Source organism: Trachypithecus francoisi, unplaced genomic scaffold, assembly GCF_009764315.1.
Source record: "Trachypithecus francoisi isolate TF-2019V2 unplaced genomic scaffold, Tfra_2.0 Lachesis_group2, whole genome shotgun sequence".
Classification (NCBI taxonomy): Eukaryota; Metazoa; Chordata; class Mammalia; order Primates; family Cercopithecidae; genus Trachypithecus; species Trachypithecus francoisi.
The window spans coordinates 173,665,426-173,683,479 of record NW_022681465.1 but is presented as its reverse complement, the minus strand read 5'-3'; the positions used below and the strand labels follow the sequence as shown (position 1 = coordinate 173,683,479).

Genomic DNA, 18,054 nt, shown 5'->3' with positions numbered 1-18,054 from the left:
ATGGTTTTGAAACACACAGAATAGACCACACAGAGGCCCTCACATCACTTTTAATTACAGCCTCTCGGGGTCACCACAGCCAGACGGGCAGCCCTAGGAAACCTGTTTCACGGGCAGGCTCCTGCCCGCCCCAAACCCACTACACCACCCGAGCTACAAGCTGATCATTGTCCAGTGCCCCAATGCTTTCTAATGCAATCCACTTCTAGGTTACCCATCTCACCCCACTTTTCATCCTCACACTGTATTTATGTATTCTCTAATGTGTTCTCACTTTATATATTTTCCCCAAACCCCTAAACCCTTCAACTGCACCCTGTGAAATTCAGGGCCAGTTATCAGCAAACTCCTACTTACCCTCAGTGTCTTCTTGCTCCACCTGCAACGTGGCTCCATCTCAAGTGCACCACTCCCCTGAGGCCTTCTCAAGTGATCTTCTCCTGCAACGCTTGAGCCTCTGAGTTGAAGATTTTCAACCTCTACCTCCCACTGCCAAGACATCGCCTTCCTTCTCTCCTCTGTTCATCTGAAGCCCGTGACACAGCTTTATCATCAGACATGTGCTGCTGTCTTCTACTGACTTGCAATCACTTCCCTTCCTCTGTGTGGAGAAAAACACAATATCCGGATTGACGTTTCTCTTTCGAATACACTCTTTCAACATTCTTGTTGATCTCAGTACCCACGAAAGCCTTGTTTCTTATACCTTGGCCTCTCTGTACCTGGACGCCTTTGCTTCCAAAAATCTCTTACTCACCTTATCCACTCACTCTAGACCTTGCCATCACACCACCCCTAAAATCTTGATTTAAAGCATCTTGATTTAAAGCACGACCACTGCCCTGGCCTATCAGTAACAATGCTCCAAGTCCAACAGCACAGAGACCAGTAGAGATGCTAGAGCAACAGCCACATTTGAGGGAGAAGCTTTCTGATCTAGAACGAAAGGACGGGGATACAGGAATTCATATGTGTGAAAAATGAGCTTCCAGGAAAAGAAAAGAAAAATAAAGAGAAGAAACCAGGCAAAGAAGATGAGTTCAGCTTTGATACTTTGTTCATTTCTCAGTATACCACAAATATTCAATAATATTTAGTTAATATAATATTAATATTCAATTAATATTTATTAATTTAATAAAACAGGTCTGGGCTCTGACTAGATGAAGTTTTAAATATACAGTTTGCAATATGTCATAATCTCCTACCCAAATGTTTATACTTTGAATTTAAATTTTTTAAATGTAGGTGTCATTTTAGTAGACCAAACCAGGCTAACGATAACTATTTGCCACTGGCCTCTGCTCTGACTTCAATTCTGTAGAAATGTACAAGATTTCATTCATTATAGTGGGAATGTCAATGAATGTAGTTGATTTCACCTGGAATACAGAGATGCTCCTATAAAACTAAAAATATAAACCACTAAGCCTAGAAAAACATTCATTTTCATTTTTTTCTCTCTCTTTTTCAAGTCACCTTGAATGTTCCTTTGCCTCTTTGTTATTTTAGAGTTTCTTGTGGGTTTTTTGTTTTTGGGGTTTTGGGTTTTTTTGTTTGTTTGTTTTTTGTTTGAGACAAGAGTCTCACTCTGTTGCCCAGACTGGACTGCAGTGACGTGATCTTTGCTCACTGTAACCTCTGCCTCTGGGGTTCAAGTGATTCTCATGCCTCTGCCTCCCAAATAGCTGGGATTACAGGCGTGTATCACCACATCTGGCTAATTTTTGTGTTTTCAGTAGATGCGGGATTTCACCACGTTGGCCACGCTGGTCTCGAACTCCTGGCCTCAAGTGATCCACCCACCTCGGCCTCCCAAAGAGCTGGGCTTACAGGCATAAGTCACCACACCAGGCCTTTTGTGGGTTTTTTAAATTTCAGTTTTTATTTTAGATAAACATGTGCAAGTTTGTTGCATGGCAATATTGTGTGATGCTGAGGTTTGAGGTACAGACCCCATCACCTAGTTAGCTCTTGCCTCCCCTATCTAGTAGTCCACAGGGTTTATTGTTCCCGTTTATGTCTATGTGTGCTCATTGTTTAGCTCCCACTTACTAGTGAAAGCATGAGGTATTTGGTTTTCTGTTCCTGCATTAATTTGCTTATTATGACCTCCAACTGCATCTATGTTGTTGCAAAAGAGACATGATTTCATTCTTTTTGATGGCCACATAGTATTCCATGGTATATATGTACCACATTTTCTTTATCCAATCTATCATTGACAGGTACTTAGGCTGATTCCATGTCTTTATATTGTAAACAGCATAGTGATGAACATAAGTGCTTGTCTTTTTGGTAGACTGATTTATTTCCCTTTGGCTATAGACCCAATAATGGGACTGCTGGGTCTAATGGTAGCTCCATTTTCAGTTATTTGAGAAATATCTAGACTGCTTTCCATGATAGTCAGACTGATTTACATTACTACCAACAGTATATAAGCACTCCCTTTTCTCCGCAGCCTTGCCAGCATCTGTTGCTGTTTGACTTTTTGATAATAGCCATTCTGACTGGTGTGATACAGTATCTCACTGTAGTTTCATTTGCATTTCTCCAATGATTAGTAATGCCGAGCATCTTTTCACATGTTTGTTGGCCATTGTATGTCTTCTTCTGAGAAGTGTCTGTTCATATCCTTTGTGCACATTTTTAAATAGGGTTCTTTGGGTTTGCTTGTTGGTTTCTCTCAGTTCTCTATAGACTGTGGACATTAGGCCTTTGTCAGATACATAGTTTGTGAATATCTTCTGCCGCTCTGTTGGTTGTCTGTTTACTCTGTTGACAGTTTATTTTGCTGTGCAGAAGCTCTTCAGTTTAATTAGGTCCCACTTGCCTATTTTTGTTTTTGTCGCAATTGCTTTTGGGTTCTTAGCCAAAAATTATTTGCCAAGATAAATGTCAAGAAGAGTATTTCCTAGGTTTTCATCTAGTATTTTTATAGTTTGAGGTCTCCTATTTGAATCTTTGGTCCATTTTGTGTTAATTTTTGTATATGCCACCTAAAGACACAGAGGTTGCCTTCAAGAGACCCATCTCACAGGTCATGACACCCACAGGCTTAAAGAGAAGGACTGGAGAAAGAACTACCATGCAAATGAAAAACAAAGAGCAGAAGTTGCTATTCTTATATCAGACAAAACAGACATTAACCTTTAACACTTAAAAAGGACATTACATAATTATAAAGGGTACAATCCATCTAAAAGACTTAACTATCCTAAATCAATACACACCCAACATTGGAGCACCCAGATTCATAAAACAAGTTCTTTGTAAACTACAAAAACACTTAGCCACACAATAGTAGTAGAAGACTTCAAAACTCCACTGACAGCATTAGGGAGATCATCAAGTCAGAAAACTAACAATGAAACTCTGGACTTAAATTCAATGCTTGACCAATTGGACCTAACAGACATCTACAGAAAACTTCGCCCAACAACCACAGAATATACATTCTTCTTATCTGCACACAGAATACATTCTAAGATCAACCACATGCTAGGTCATAAAGCAAGTCTCAATAAATTCCAAAAAATCGAAATCACACCAAGCACACTCTCAGACTATGGTGCAATAAAACCAGAAATCAATATCAAGAAGATCTCTCATTTATCAATATTGAAGGAAGGGATTTCTAAACTCCAGTGTTTTACATCTCAGAATAAAAGCATTTGCTCTCCCAGGTTCAATAGCTAAGCTTAAGCTGGAATCCAGAAACATTACCAAGGAGCACTCAGGTTTCACCAACTATGGTTAAAAGTAGGTTTTATAGTTGTTGCACTTAATTTTTTGTTTGTTTGTGTAGCTTTTTAAAATCCTACCTGGAATAGTGGGCTTTATTTGGATTAATAAGAAACCCAAAGTAAACTTAGTAGGCGTTAAATTTTTCAAGCCAGGTGGATGCTACTGGAAAGGAAGAAGGGAAGGAAGACAGTGAGGAAGGAAGGGAAGGAGAAAGCCAGAGAGACAGACAGGGAGGGTGTGAAGGAGAGAGGAAGAGAAGGAGGAAGGAAACTTCATAACGTGTTGATGATAGTGTTTTCTACCCACTTTTATTTCCCTGTTCATTTTTATTCCCTTTCTTGTTTCGCTCATGTATTCCTAAAATATTGCAAGAGTCTTCTCCAAAACAGGGAGCTTGCATCTTAGGATTTACAATCTTATTAGGATCCTTAGTCTTGCCTATAACCTCTACTAGACAGTGAGCTACAGGAAGGCAGTAGACACATCTTGATGTATGGTAGGCACTCAAAAAGCTAAATAAATTAATGAAGAAATAAACATATGAAAATGGCTGCATTCTGAAGCAAATGAACTCACCAGTAATACATCGTGCATGCTCTAGGTTTCCTAAACTTCAGATATCTACATTCTATTATAATATTTTTATATATTATATTATAATATAAATATTATAATATTTTTCTTCATACTGCTCCATTGTTTTACTAAATAAGATTCATTTGAAGGAAAATTTTATAGACTATAGTAAATGCAAAACCATTATCAGTTGATATAAATGGCCAGCAACTGTGAAAACAAATACAACAAATGTTTGATTCCTTGACCTGATGGATGGTTGTAATTATTTTTTATAATACCTTTATTAAGATATGTCACCTACCATACAATCACTCATTTAAAACATACAAGACAATGGATTTTCGTATATTCACAGTAGTGCAATCATCATCACACTATTTTGGGAGCACTTCCATCACACCAAAAAGAAACCCAGTACCCATTAGCACTCACTCCCCAGTAATTATTTTTAAACTACACAGATATATTATATGTTGTATGTCATCTTCTATCTCTCTCTCTATATATATATATGTATACACACACATATATACACACACATATATAAAACCTTATACTGATATATATGTATATACATCTTTTATATATACATAAAAGTGTAAGGTAAAAATTATATAGTATATATGTGTGTGTATATATAGAGAGATACACACACACACATACACACACACACACATCAGTGTGAGGTAAAAATGATTATTCTAGGCCAGGAACAGTGGCTCACACATGTAATTCCAGCACTCTGGGAGGACAAGGCGGGAGGATTGCTTAAGCCCAGAAGTTCAAGACCAGCCTGGATAATATAGCAAGACCCTGTCTCTACAAAAAATAAAATATTAGTCAGGCATGGTGGCACACATTTGTAGCCCCAGCTACTCAGGAGGCTGAAATAAGAGGATTGCTTACGCCCAGGAGGTCGAGGATGCAGTGAGCCATGATTGTTCCACTGCACTCCAGCCTGGGTGACACAGTGAGACCCTGTCTCAAAAATAAATAAATAAATAAATAAAAATTAATTAGTGGTATTAAATTCTAACTAGATACTGATATGCTAACGGCTGTGGGCTGAAGCCCCCTTTCTCTGAAAGGTTAGTACGTGTTAGGGATAAAGTCTTCAGACCAGCCCCAATAGAGGGTTCCTCTTCTAAGCAATCAAAGTAATTTAAAAAGAAATGAAATAGGAAGAGCTTTCTCACCAAGTGATTCAAAGTTATTTAATGTCTGTCCATGTGCCCCAAAGTCATCTCTCATATCCTGGTGTTATGTATTACACTCACAGAAACACTGTGCTAGCTGTACTCACACCAGATCTGATTCTAGAAAAGTCCTGACTACTCATTAATTACATAGTAGAGGAATATGCAAAGTTTCACTGTAGACATTTCACTCTACTGTTTCATAATCCCACTTGGCAAATGTGGCCCCCTGAACTGCACTGTGCTTCTCTATCCTTCTTCACCCAAAAGTTGGGTCCTCAATCCAGAACTGCAGTTAGCTTGCTGTTCGAGTCCAGCAATCTTGTCTACAGCCCTTATCTTAAAGAAGATGAAATTTAGAACACAGTGATTGTAAATCAAATATTTCACAGTGTGCCTGTGCATCCTGGTCAATCACTCAACAGGTTTTATTTGTTTCTTGCTGTACTGGGAGGAGTAGAGGAAGGCAGAGGAAAGCATAATGTATTTTCTCCCCCTTATAGCTTTTAAGTTCTCACCACATGAATTTCCTTTTCTCTGTGCAGAATCACAGGTGAATGACAGTTCCACAACACCACACAAGTTTCCTGAACATCAGTCACCAGTGGAATCGGATGCAAGTATTTCTTCCCCTTTTATGGGTAAAATCCAGACTCCCTTTGTTCAGGGATGTGCATCAAACACTAAGTCACTTGAGTCCACCTATCATGGATGACAAATTCCTTGATTAAAAAATAAAGCCCATTCGTGGAACTGGACGTTGTCAGACAGCAGACTGTTTGCCATAACTATGATAAAAGCTAGCAAAGAAGTGGGTAGAAAAGTCATTCTTCCCCCTAACAGATGAGTCATCCCTCATGAAATTGATGACTTTAGAACATTTTCTTAGATTCATAAAGGCAAAAGTTTCAGGGATTTTGTAGGAAATGATAGCTTCCCACAAATTAGTTTTTAAATTGAATTTTTTACTCTTGAGATATTTGATAAACTCCTGTCTTTACCACTAAAAATCATGCCAAAAAATAATCTATATGACCATTTACCTGAGGCAAGTTTATATCCAAAGTTCAACCTATTATTAAAAATGTTTGTTTAGGATGAAATGCCTTGCAAATTAGCATCTTCTAATTCCAAAACCAAATCCTAATTTAAAATGTTCTTTGGAATTTTAAAGACAATATACTCACATAAATATCAAAATATTTAGAATGTGAGTGTTGAGGAGGGGCAGAGAATTTTAATAGCCATTCCAGAGGGTTGGGCATGAGACCTAGGTTCTTCTCCTGTTGCAAATCCTTTCTTTGTCTTTAATTCTCTACCTTCTATGATTTAGAATATTATTTTTCTGAGTGAGAAAAGAAAAATTGCTAATAAGCAATTTAGCCTGAGCTATGCAATGGAATTGACATCAAAGTTGGTTTCTTTCTACTAAGTGTACTGATGAGTTTTGATAATATAATATATATTTCAGATATATTTGTATTTGCTTATAAATTAATATCCATGTTGAGCATCCCTAATCCCAAAATTTGAAACCCCAAATGCTCCAAAATCTGAAACATCTTGAACACCAACATGATACCACAAGTGCAAAATTCCACACCGGCTTCATCTGTGACAGGCACATGATGCAGTTTACTCAGTGTCCCCAAGGAAAGAGACCCTCCCAACCCACTTCAGCTGCTGTTGTTTAACAGTTGACACAAGCCAGGCGTGGTGGCTCACACCTGTAATCCCAGCCTTTGGGAGGCCTAGGCTGGCAGATCACGTGAGCTCAGAAGTTCGAGACCAGGCTGGCCAACATGGTGAAATCCCCTCTCTACTACGAATACAAAAATTAGCCAGAAATCACTTGAACTTGGGAGGTGGAGGTTGCAGTGAGCTGAGATTGTGCCACTGCACTCCAGCCTGGGCAACAGAGAGAGAGACTCCGTCTCAAAAACAAACAAACAACAAACAAAAAAACCAGTTGATATGGGTATTCTGGTGATTATACTGTTCTATTTAGTTACCCTGAACACATCATTTTTTTCATTGTATTAATGTTACATCACATTTTTTACTGTTAAGTACTTATGTGTGAATAAGTGTAAGAAAACAATTATTTATCGGTAGCATATAATATAAATTCAGAGTCTGGAGTGATAGTGACGCCAAACACCCACACGGGTGGCTGAAATAGTGACACCTTTGCTTTCTGATGGTTCAACGTACACAGACTTTGTTTCAGTCTCACACACAAAATTGTTAAAAATACTGTATAAAATTACCTTCAGGCTATGTGAACAGGGTATACATGAAGCATAAATAAAATTTTTCTTTAGACTTGGGTCAATTCCAAAGATATCTCATGATGTATATGTATATGCCAATATTCCAAAATCTGAAAAGAAATCCAAAATCTGAAACACTTCAGTTTCCAAGCATTTTGGATAAGGGATACTCAACATGAAATTCATAATCATGGAGTCACACTTTACATTTGAGCAACACAAGTGAATCAGAAGTGTGATAGATACTTGAAATATATCCCTGAGATATAAAAACAATATAAACATGAATTTAACAGGGTAACTATATACAAGCATACTTTATAGCTGCAAATTGTCTTAGTAAATGTGTTTTAGGAGCCAATACTATTTGTATACTTTATGATGGGAAACTAATAACAGAACTTCAGGGTAAAAAAATAGTGGTATTTTTACCATCAGTTCACATGCATTTTAAGAGGCAATGTGACCATCATTCAGGGGCATGTCTGGGTTCCTGAATGTTTCCTTTGTCCTGTTTACCATCCACAGAGCCTGGACTTCAAATTTAGCATAACTCATGGCTCAGTTTTAACCTCATAATTCCCACATTTTTACAGCTTTGTATTTCTTTCAGTTTTGTAATGTGAATTTATAATCCATTCATACAAACCAAACATGAGACAACATTCTCTAGTTTTTTAACCTATTTTAACTCCCCTTTTTAAAATTTGTTTGTACCACCCAACAATAATGTCAACTAATGTCAGAATATGGCACTTAGTAGCTTTGGCCATTGAATCTGTGCCTATATTCTTTAAAATTCTATCTTTTCACATGTCTGGTAGCTGATGACTTAGAAAGCAGAGTTATTAGCAAACCAAATCTTTAACAAGACTAGAGGAAGGAGCACATCAACTGGTACATTTTCAAAATTTGAACCCCACAAGTAATCTCTAAAACCTCAAACTCTGAGGGTGGCTATAATTCATATTTTATTTTCAATTGTATAAAACATTTGGTGTATTCTTATCAATTGCCTACTTATATAGCTTTTCCAAATAAAACAACTTTTAATTTTCCAGTCTATATTGTCATATTTTTCCTCCCACAAAAAATATGAGCCATAAATTACATCCTAAATTTCTGTTCCTTGATCCCATCCTGGTCTACAGTTTCCTGCCTTTTACAAGATTTACCCAACACCACTTGTCCACCTAAGCTGCCCAGCCCAGTTTTTGAAACTAAACAAAGGTGGGAACTTGAGCCACTGTCAACATCCAAAGCGATCTTTTGTGCAGGAGGCCAATCTTGTCTTCTGGAAGGAGCAGCTCTCTCTCTTCACCATGTCAGGTCAGTGTAGAGACTCCCATTAGTAATTTTAATGTATTTATTCAAGACGATCCTTTCAAAAGAAAAGTGTTGGCCCAGGATGAAAGCAGAGTCATAACTAAAGACCCACAGTCTTGAAGTTTCACAATAAGCCATGCTTAAGAAATCAAAAAGACTACCATGAGAGAGGATATTCATGAGAAAACACAGTATCTTAGAAAGTGTCAGAGGGCAGACGGGTAGAGGAAGCAAAAACAAAATGCATGGAGAGGGCCAGAAAGAAGCAGGAAGAACCACTGGGTGATTCTTTATGTGGGCCAGTTATGCAATTCTGCAGAAAGAGCTTCAACTGCCCTCACTTGCCTGGCTAGATTTTTGCACACTCAGCTGGTAATATTCAAGAATAATTGTTCGGCAACTCTAATCAGATGGAATGCCCCTGGATCTTAGCTCCTCTCAGCCACTCTGAAAATACTAGGCAGGCAGCTTTTGTCTATTGAAGAATGAGGATGAAAGTATTTGCCAAGATGGAAAGTAGTTTAAAGTGTAGGGTTGTCCAGCTGGCAAAGGCATGAAAAAAAAAGGTGCATGTTTTAAGACTGGCACTGGAATTGATCTTGAAGTTCTACCTACTGTCTAGGCAGCTACCTTAGAGGAAGTGTGTCTGTGCTACTGCACTACACAATCATGACCTTTTCAAGTAGTTAGCTCATACCAGATACCGTAGCCAAAGTCTAAAACTTTTAATGAGCTAGAACAATCTGTGGCATCGTAAAAACTCTGTAGATTGAATAAGCAATGGTAATTAACAGTGAATTATATATCAGCCAGTCAAACACAAACACCTTTCTCTTCACTAGCTACTTCCATCTCTTGCATAGTTAAGTCTTCCCTGAGGGGCACCAGTCACTGAGAAGGCCAAGAATTCCCTAATTGCCATCTGCTTATCCACCGTTACCACCACCTCTCAGGGTGACACCCAACCAGGGTCATGGGATGGCATAACTAGAGGGAAAATCAGGCTCTCAGGGATAAAGCCAGGTAGTTTTCTCCTCCATGAGGCTGATTGTAATAGTAGTTTGGGCTGCAAGGGAAAGAAATGAGATGGAAATCCAAAGCAAGCTGAAGAGAAAGAACTAAAGGCTTGGTTTGTGGACACAGAAAGCCAAAGCTCTCTTGTTAACAAGGAGGTCATGGAGGTCAGGGAGGTCCCAGAAATCTGTAAGGCATCAGAGAAAGCCCCCCAAAAGGCTGAGACCAGAACAACATGTAAACTAAACCAGCCAAAAGACTGCAATTTAAGACAAATAGCCAATATATGATAAGAGAAGCAGGAAGATCAGCTTCTCTGCAAAGACCAGCTGCAAATCAAGCTGAACAAGGTCTGGAGTCTGTACAGAAGAAAGATTTGCTACCTTGGGAGGCTGGCAAGGGGACTGGCAAGGGGAGACTTGGGCCTTAACATAGAAGAGGCCCAAGGCCTAAAGTATTAAGAAAGGGATGTCAACCAGGAAGGCCAAGAGAGGAAGGCACACATGCAGGATACTAGGAACACAGAATAGAACTGAGTGTCTTGATATCCTAGAAACAGAGGTTCTAGGTTTATGAGGAATATGGCTTCCAGCCATGGAACCACATCTTGCCGAGGACTGAAAGCATCCAGTCCCACCTCATCTGCTCCACCACCCTCCATCTCTCCTGTTCTTTTATCCTCTAATCTGCTTTTCTAAAGTCATGCTAGCATAGGGAATGTCTCCTCATTTTCCTTCCTGTCATTTCTTCCTCCTTTTCTTTTCTCTCCTTTTGTGCTTTCTCTCCTTTATCTCCTTCTCCCTCCTTCTACTCTAACCTTCAATACTATAATTTTATAAATGTGGAATTGTGACAAATTATTCTCATAGGGAGAGCAGGGAAAATGCAGAAATGACACTGAAGTGAGTATAATGTGTGCTACTCCTATATGACTTCAGAAAACAAATAGATTAAAATATATTTACAAGGCTGTTCACATGACTTTTTTTATATATAAGACTGGGAGGGAGACTAACTTTAACTTGTTTCCATAATACTGTTTGCAAACTAACCCATTCTTTTCCCACTGGTTTATAATTTTTGATATATTGGGGTCCCACTAATATCCTATTAAAAATAACATAATTCCCTTTCCCTGTGGTTACTTAAGAACAATGAGAATTTCAGGAAGCCTATGGTCTCTCTCTGTGGCCACCAACACATGATTAATATAACTGATCACTTATGCTTAGCAAAATGCACCAAGGGTAGTATCCTCATGAGAACTTTTGGTTGCTCACATCTCTACTAGAATCTTTGGGTTGCTACATATGAAATCCAGGACATTTGTTTCTAGGTTTTATGTCCCTGTGAAAAATTCAAAGCCAGGTAACTAAGATGATGTAATGCAACCTCAGAGAGACCTTCTTACTCTGCAGCAGTTGTGTTATTTGCAGGAGACATACAGCTGATACCCTTTGTTTAGGTTTTATCTCCATTTTCCAATGTCTCTCTCACTGGGATCTGCAGACCTAAAAGGAGACAAATCAAATTCCACACTGGGGGAAGTTGTGCCCAGCCACAACATAGTACTAATTTCATTTAGATGGGCAATAATCATCTATTGAGATCTTCCCACCAAGAACCATGGCTGTCTGAGACCAGGAAAATGCAGCAGGATGTCTAAGGACCTGTAATATAAAAACCATCCTCCTTGTCCCAGTTCCTTTAACAATCTGAGCAATTAGGTCATTAAAGACAACAAAATCAATATCACAAAAAAGGGAACTTCATAATATATGGAGAATAAATGAACTTGCCCATTTTTTGTTTGTTTTTAATAGAAATATCACTGCACTCTGGCAGAAAGACCAGTTAGAAACAATTGGCTCTGACTTCCTGATAAATTCCCATGTGTAGATGAAACACAGGTTGCCAAGCAAAAAGTGATGGTAGTAACTGTGCTAAGAGAATCATAAATCATTATGGTTTGGAAATGAAATTGACATTTCATAATAAAAAAATTCAAACTAGCTACTAGCAATAACTAGAGTCCCCAGAGAAAATTCCTATCAAGATCTGCAAATCATCTTGTCAATTATGACTTTCACGCTTCAAAATTCCTCAAGTTGCTCAGTCGCCTTCAGTACTTGGGACTAATTAAATAATCCTTCTCTTCCTTCCACAGTTCACATAGCAGTGTAATTTATACTTATAAGGGTTTGTGGGTGTCTGTGTATATGTGTGTGTGTATGTGTGTGACAGAAAAGAGACAGAGTTACTGATTGATTTTGAGAATTAATTCAGGTTTATGCTGTGTACTATTGCCTCACAATTTGAAAATAATCTCCAATAATTAATGAGGCCACAATCCCAAACTCATAAAGATTAAAAAGAGAGAGAGAGACTCTTTAAACTCCAAACTCACAGAACAGATAAATGTGTGGTTCTTTATATCTAAAGAGGTAGTTCTTTACTTTCTAAAAGTTTTACTGCTACATTCCTTTAAATAAAAATTTCCCTTGGAGCATATAAAATAGATTTACTTTTCCAAAAATTCAATTGACAACTTTTTACATAAACAGCTGTTACACAAGGAAAAAAAAAACTTTCACATGTTTACTTTCACACCGTATCATTTATAGCTGAGTGTGCTAAAAATCTGAGACAGAAATCTAAGAACCATCTCAGAAGGATAGTTCATCTTGGAGGGAGGGTTGGTGAGAAGGTCCTGGTCAGCTAAACATTTATGACAGCATAGAAAAGGGTGGCATGGGCCGGGCACAGTTGCTCACGCCTGTAATCCCAACACTTTGGGAGGCTGAGGCAGGTGGTTTACTTGAGGTCAGGAGTTCAAGACCAGCCTGGCCAACTTGGTGAAACCCCACCTCTTCTAAGAATACAAAAATTAGCCGGGCATGGTGGCAGGCGCCTGAAATCCCAGCTACTCGGTAGGCTGTGGCAGGAGAATCACTTGAACCAGGGAGGTGGAGGGTGCAGTGAGCCAAGATCGTGCCATTGCACTCCAGCCTGGGCAACAAGAGCAAAACTCTATCTCAAAAAAAGAAGAAAAAAAGAAAAGGGTGGCATGAAGAAGAACACTTTCAACATTGCTTCAAATGGCTGGGGGAAAAAAAAGTTTTCCTCTGTAATAAGCTAATGTTTATGCTGACAGCCTATGGTCTGACTATGCATGGCAACCTGGCCTCAGGGTAAGACAGGCACAGCAGCAGCCCACAACCCTCACCCACCTGAGCTGTGGATAGCTCAAGACCACAGATCATGGCTAGTGGCAGCAGGCGCAATGAAACCAGTACGATCCGTCTTAGGCAAATGTGTTCTTCTTTGGGGAAGTTATAGAGGTAGCATAAAAAAAGAAGGCAACACTCAACCCAACAAAGTATATCTTCAATGATGGCATCATAGACCCTAATGATCCATCAGAGAATTTAATAACCTCATTAATGTTCATAAAATCACACCAAGTGGGTAACCAGTAAATCTGTCCAACTGGTAATGTCACAATTGGATGAAAGATCCAGGGAGGATAATGATAGCAGAAAAAATGTGTCACCCTAGAACTAGCCTAGAAATTGGGGTGAGGAGGTATGAATTTGGGCCAAAGTTCACATTGCAATAATTTCAGAAAGAACACAAAGCTAATTGTAGACAAATCATAATACTGAAACATGGTGTGTGGGGCTCTTTGAACAAAGCATGGAAAAAAGATGTAATGCTTAGAGAGTCCAGTTCACAATAAAAAAAATAGCACCTGCTCTTAAGAAATTGCCAGCTATGAGAAACAAATAGAAGTAAGTAACTAGGCCAAGTGCAACGACTCATACCTGTAATCCCAGCACTTTGGGAGTCTGAGGAAGGTGGATCACTTGAGCCCAAGAGTTTGAGACCAGCCTGGGCAACATAGAGAGATCCCCTCTCCACAAAAAATACAAGAAAATTAGCCAGGCATGGTGTCATGTGCCTGTGGTCCCAGTTTCTCAGGAGGCTGAAGTAGAAGGATTGCTTGAGTCTGAGAGGTCAAGGCTGCAGTGGGCCATGATTGTGCTACTGTACTCCAGCCTGGCCAACAGAATGAGACCCTATCTCAGAAATAATAATAATAATAATAAGGGATCAAACTAAAATGCAATGAAAAGCAACATAGCTGGTGCTGTGGGTGCCCAGAAGAAGATCCTGTATCCATGTATCTAACTTTTAGAAGCTTTAAATATAATTGGCTAGAATTCATTTTTCAAATACAGCATCTGTTTTTAAAATTAACTCCCTTTTCATAAAGCACACTGTTGGGTAATCTTTGGTTTCAAGCTCTTTGCAAGAGACCAATACTCTCTAAGCATCTGAATAATGCAGAGTAAAGATCCAGAGTCCTGCAGGTTTTCTTCAGACTTGGGAGACTGAGGATTCATGTACTTAAGATCAGGGGCATATAAAAGCAACCTACAGACTCAGGTTACAGGGTGTGATTTTCTAAGTCAATATTCAGTTTCACAGCCAGAATCTGTAAAGAGAGAAGAAACCATGAAAAAACTAACAATTTTATGGTGGTTGAGATGATATAAGTTCCTGGAGTTTTTTTTAAAAATCAGTTTTTAAAGATAAACTAACTAAAACTAGTCCAAGAACTGAGACAGAGAATTAAAAGATGGTAGCACACTCAAAGAGCATGCTGGGTCTTGAATAGCTAACATGTTTCAAGTAGTGGAGGAAGATGTGCTAAAATAGTTACCTACTTATCTAGTAAGCAGTGATAATGTAAACTCCTGAAGAGCAGGCACTGTAGGTCTTTCATGTTTACATCCCAGGAAACACAAACTATATTTCCCATGGAAATGGCAAGATAAATTCCTGTTGAATGGAACAATTTTGGTAAATTCTGTATGATTCCTATTCAAATTGGAAAGAATTAAAACAGATAACACTAATTTTTTTTCAATATTTATATCACAGAAATCATAAAGCAATATCTGACAGAACAAGAAACATAAATTCAAGTAACTTACTGAAGACCTGAATTTGGGGAATATGTCATCATATATAGCATTTCTGTGAAAAAAGAATCAAGGAAACAAGCTTACATGTGATATTTTTAAAAAAATAATCTAGACTCATGAACATTTAGTATGTGGTATAATTTGGATTTGTCTCTCTATCCAAATCTCATGTCAAATTGTAGTCCCCAATGGTGAAGGAGTGGGCTGTTGGGAGAGCTTGATTGGATCAAGAGGGCGGACTTCCCCCTTGGTGTTCTCACAATAGTGAATGAGTTCTCACGAGATCTGGTTGTTTAAAAGTATGTACAGCTCCCTCTTCTCTTTCTTCCTCCTGCGCTAGCCATGTAAAACATGCCTGCTTCCCCTTTGCCTTCTGCCATGATTGTAAGTTTCCTGAGGCCTCCCCAGCCATACTTCCTTTACAGCCTGCTCAACCATGAGCAAAGTAAGTCTCTTTTATTTACAAATTACCCACTCTCAGGTAGTTCTTCATAGCAATGTGAGAACAGACTAATACAATATGTTCATATTTGTACTCCACAATGGCACAGGCTTCACTAGATGTATGGTAGCCATTTCAACTAAAAGCAATTTGAAAAGTGAAAAATCATCTAGATTGATCATCCAGTAGAAGTTTTACTCAACCAGCAGACTTTACTCAAGAAACATTACATGCCCTGGGGGACTAGATCAACTTTCCATAAAAGGAATTCAAATTTTACATCCTATCCCTATGTCTTCCCCTCAGTGAAAATCAGTGAAAATTTCTTTCCTGGCTCAAAGCCTAGATCTGTACAGTTTTTTTTATCTGAATAAACAAAGATCATTATTTTGCATCCTGAGCATGAGGTCATATCATTCATTGAGAAGAGAGGTTCCATTTGCAGCAGTCACTATTAATTCTCTAATAGTCATTTCTCCCATCCTCCTTGCTTACAGAACCCCAGTGTAGTTCAGGCAGCCCTGTGCCCAGTCCCATGGGATGAGTAAGGAAATGTATAATAATCAATCAAGGGCATTCCATTGCTCTTGGCTGGTGATTAGCCTACAAGTGGATATATGATCTACTTCTGGCTAAACAGATGTAAAGAAAGCATTTTTTTTCTGTGATACAGTCAGGAATGCAAGGACAAAGAGCTCGCACCTCCTACCCTCCCTTCCTATCTGTGTGTGGTGTGGATATGCTATGTAGAGGTGTGGCAGCCATTTTGCACTCATGAGGTGACAAGCCTGTGAAGGAACGCCAATGCTATGACCTTAAGTAAATGAAAGGACCTGGGTCCTTGATGGTAACTCTGAGTCACTGGACCTATCTGCAGATGGTTTATCTCCATGTCTTATTGAGTGAGTAAATAAAAGCTCTCATGATTTACAGTTATGTAAGGCTCTCTGATAAGTGCTCCCCAAAGCATCCTAATTATCTACAACAACTCTTAGACATTGAGGCAAGGATAATTTAAAATTTAACCAATCCTGCTTCTCCTACATTTTCTATAATCCAACCACATTTTTCTTTTCATCAACTTTCCTGTGAACTTAGATCACATGGTTCATCATTCAATCATACACTTACTATTACATTTTTAACTCCCTCACACCTTTATCCTTCTGTTGCACTTGCTCAGCAAAATCCCATCCTAGATCAATCAATCTCCACATTTCCCATCCGTATCTAGGCTCCTGAATACCACCAGAGAAAATCATAGAATCAATAGATTAGTGTCACCATAAATTCCGTCTGCATCCTCAGTTCAGTCCTAAGGAATAACCTATACTCCTTCTCAGCATCTCTAGTTAGTCACTCTCCCAACAACTGTTTCAAGCCTTCACCAACTCATCCCTCCCTGTCTATGTACATCTCATTTCTGCTTTACAGGACTCCCTCAGTTTCTCAGCAGCCACTCACAGTTACCTGCATTCACTCTCACCATTGTCTTTTTTGATTGTAATCATTAGGTTGTTCACTAAATACCCTAATGATCCACCCTTATAGTGCTTGTTAAGATCACACTAGCTGATCCTCTAGTACCTGGACAGTGGTTAACGAGTTCTCACCAATAATGAGGGGAAATGACATGTGTTGCTTTGGGGCCAGAGCATTTCATTGCCAGTGAGGGCTCCTCCAGAACTTTCTTTCCCTCTGTCATGGAAACCAACAATATCTCAACTCCATCTAGGTGACTATAATGAACAAAGAAAAAGTAGACACGTAGCATGAATAAGAGTTAAACCTGTTAAAAAAAAAAAAAAAAACTAAGATTTTGAAGTGTTTGTTATTGTTGCATAATATAGCTTATTCTCACTGATATGTCTTTTCTCCTACATCACAAAATATTGTGTCTCCCCTGTCATCTCTCAGATGTATCCTTCCACTTGTTCTCCATCCTCAGAGATGCTATTCCATCAATCATTTCTGTCTCTCTTTTTTTCTCTCTCTCCATATATATATTGTGTGTATATATGTGTGTATATATATGTGTATGTATATATGTGTATATGTATATATACATGCACATATACACACACACATACATGAAGATTATATATATATATATATATATATATCCTCACCCTTTCCTTCATTCCACATTTATCTTTAAACTTTTCCTTCATTCCATTTAGTATAAAAATTTGTTTAAAGTAGTGTTACAGCTTTTTTAGAATTTGTCTAGCAGGCTTTCTGGTTTTCACCATAAAATGCCCCACATGTATTAATTTAAAAAATTGTTGAAAGTAATCCCATATTTTCAATCTTTAAAAATGTCCATTATTGACCCTATATATTTCCATAGCTTCAATCTTTATGTCTCTCCCTTATAAAACACAAGTGGAGTCCTACTGCCTTGCTTGAATAATATATTCTTTATGTACTGCATTCACTTGCACTCTTCCCATTTACTCTTCATCCCATCATAATCTCATAGC

At 38.5% G+C, this 18,054-nt stretch overlaps 1 non-coding gene across 1 annotated transcript; it reads left to right on the top strand.

The window, feature by feature from the left end:
* Positions 1 to 17,770: 17,770 nt before the first annotated feature.
* On the top strand, positions 17,771 to 17,834 carry LOC117066226. Its single transcript, XR_004430210.1, has one exon. It is a non-coding gene; the product is annotated as a U7 small nuclear RNA (small nuclear RNA).
* Positions 17,835 to 18,054: the final 220 nt, after the last annotated feature.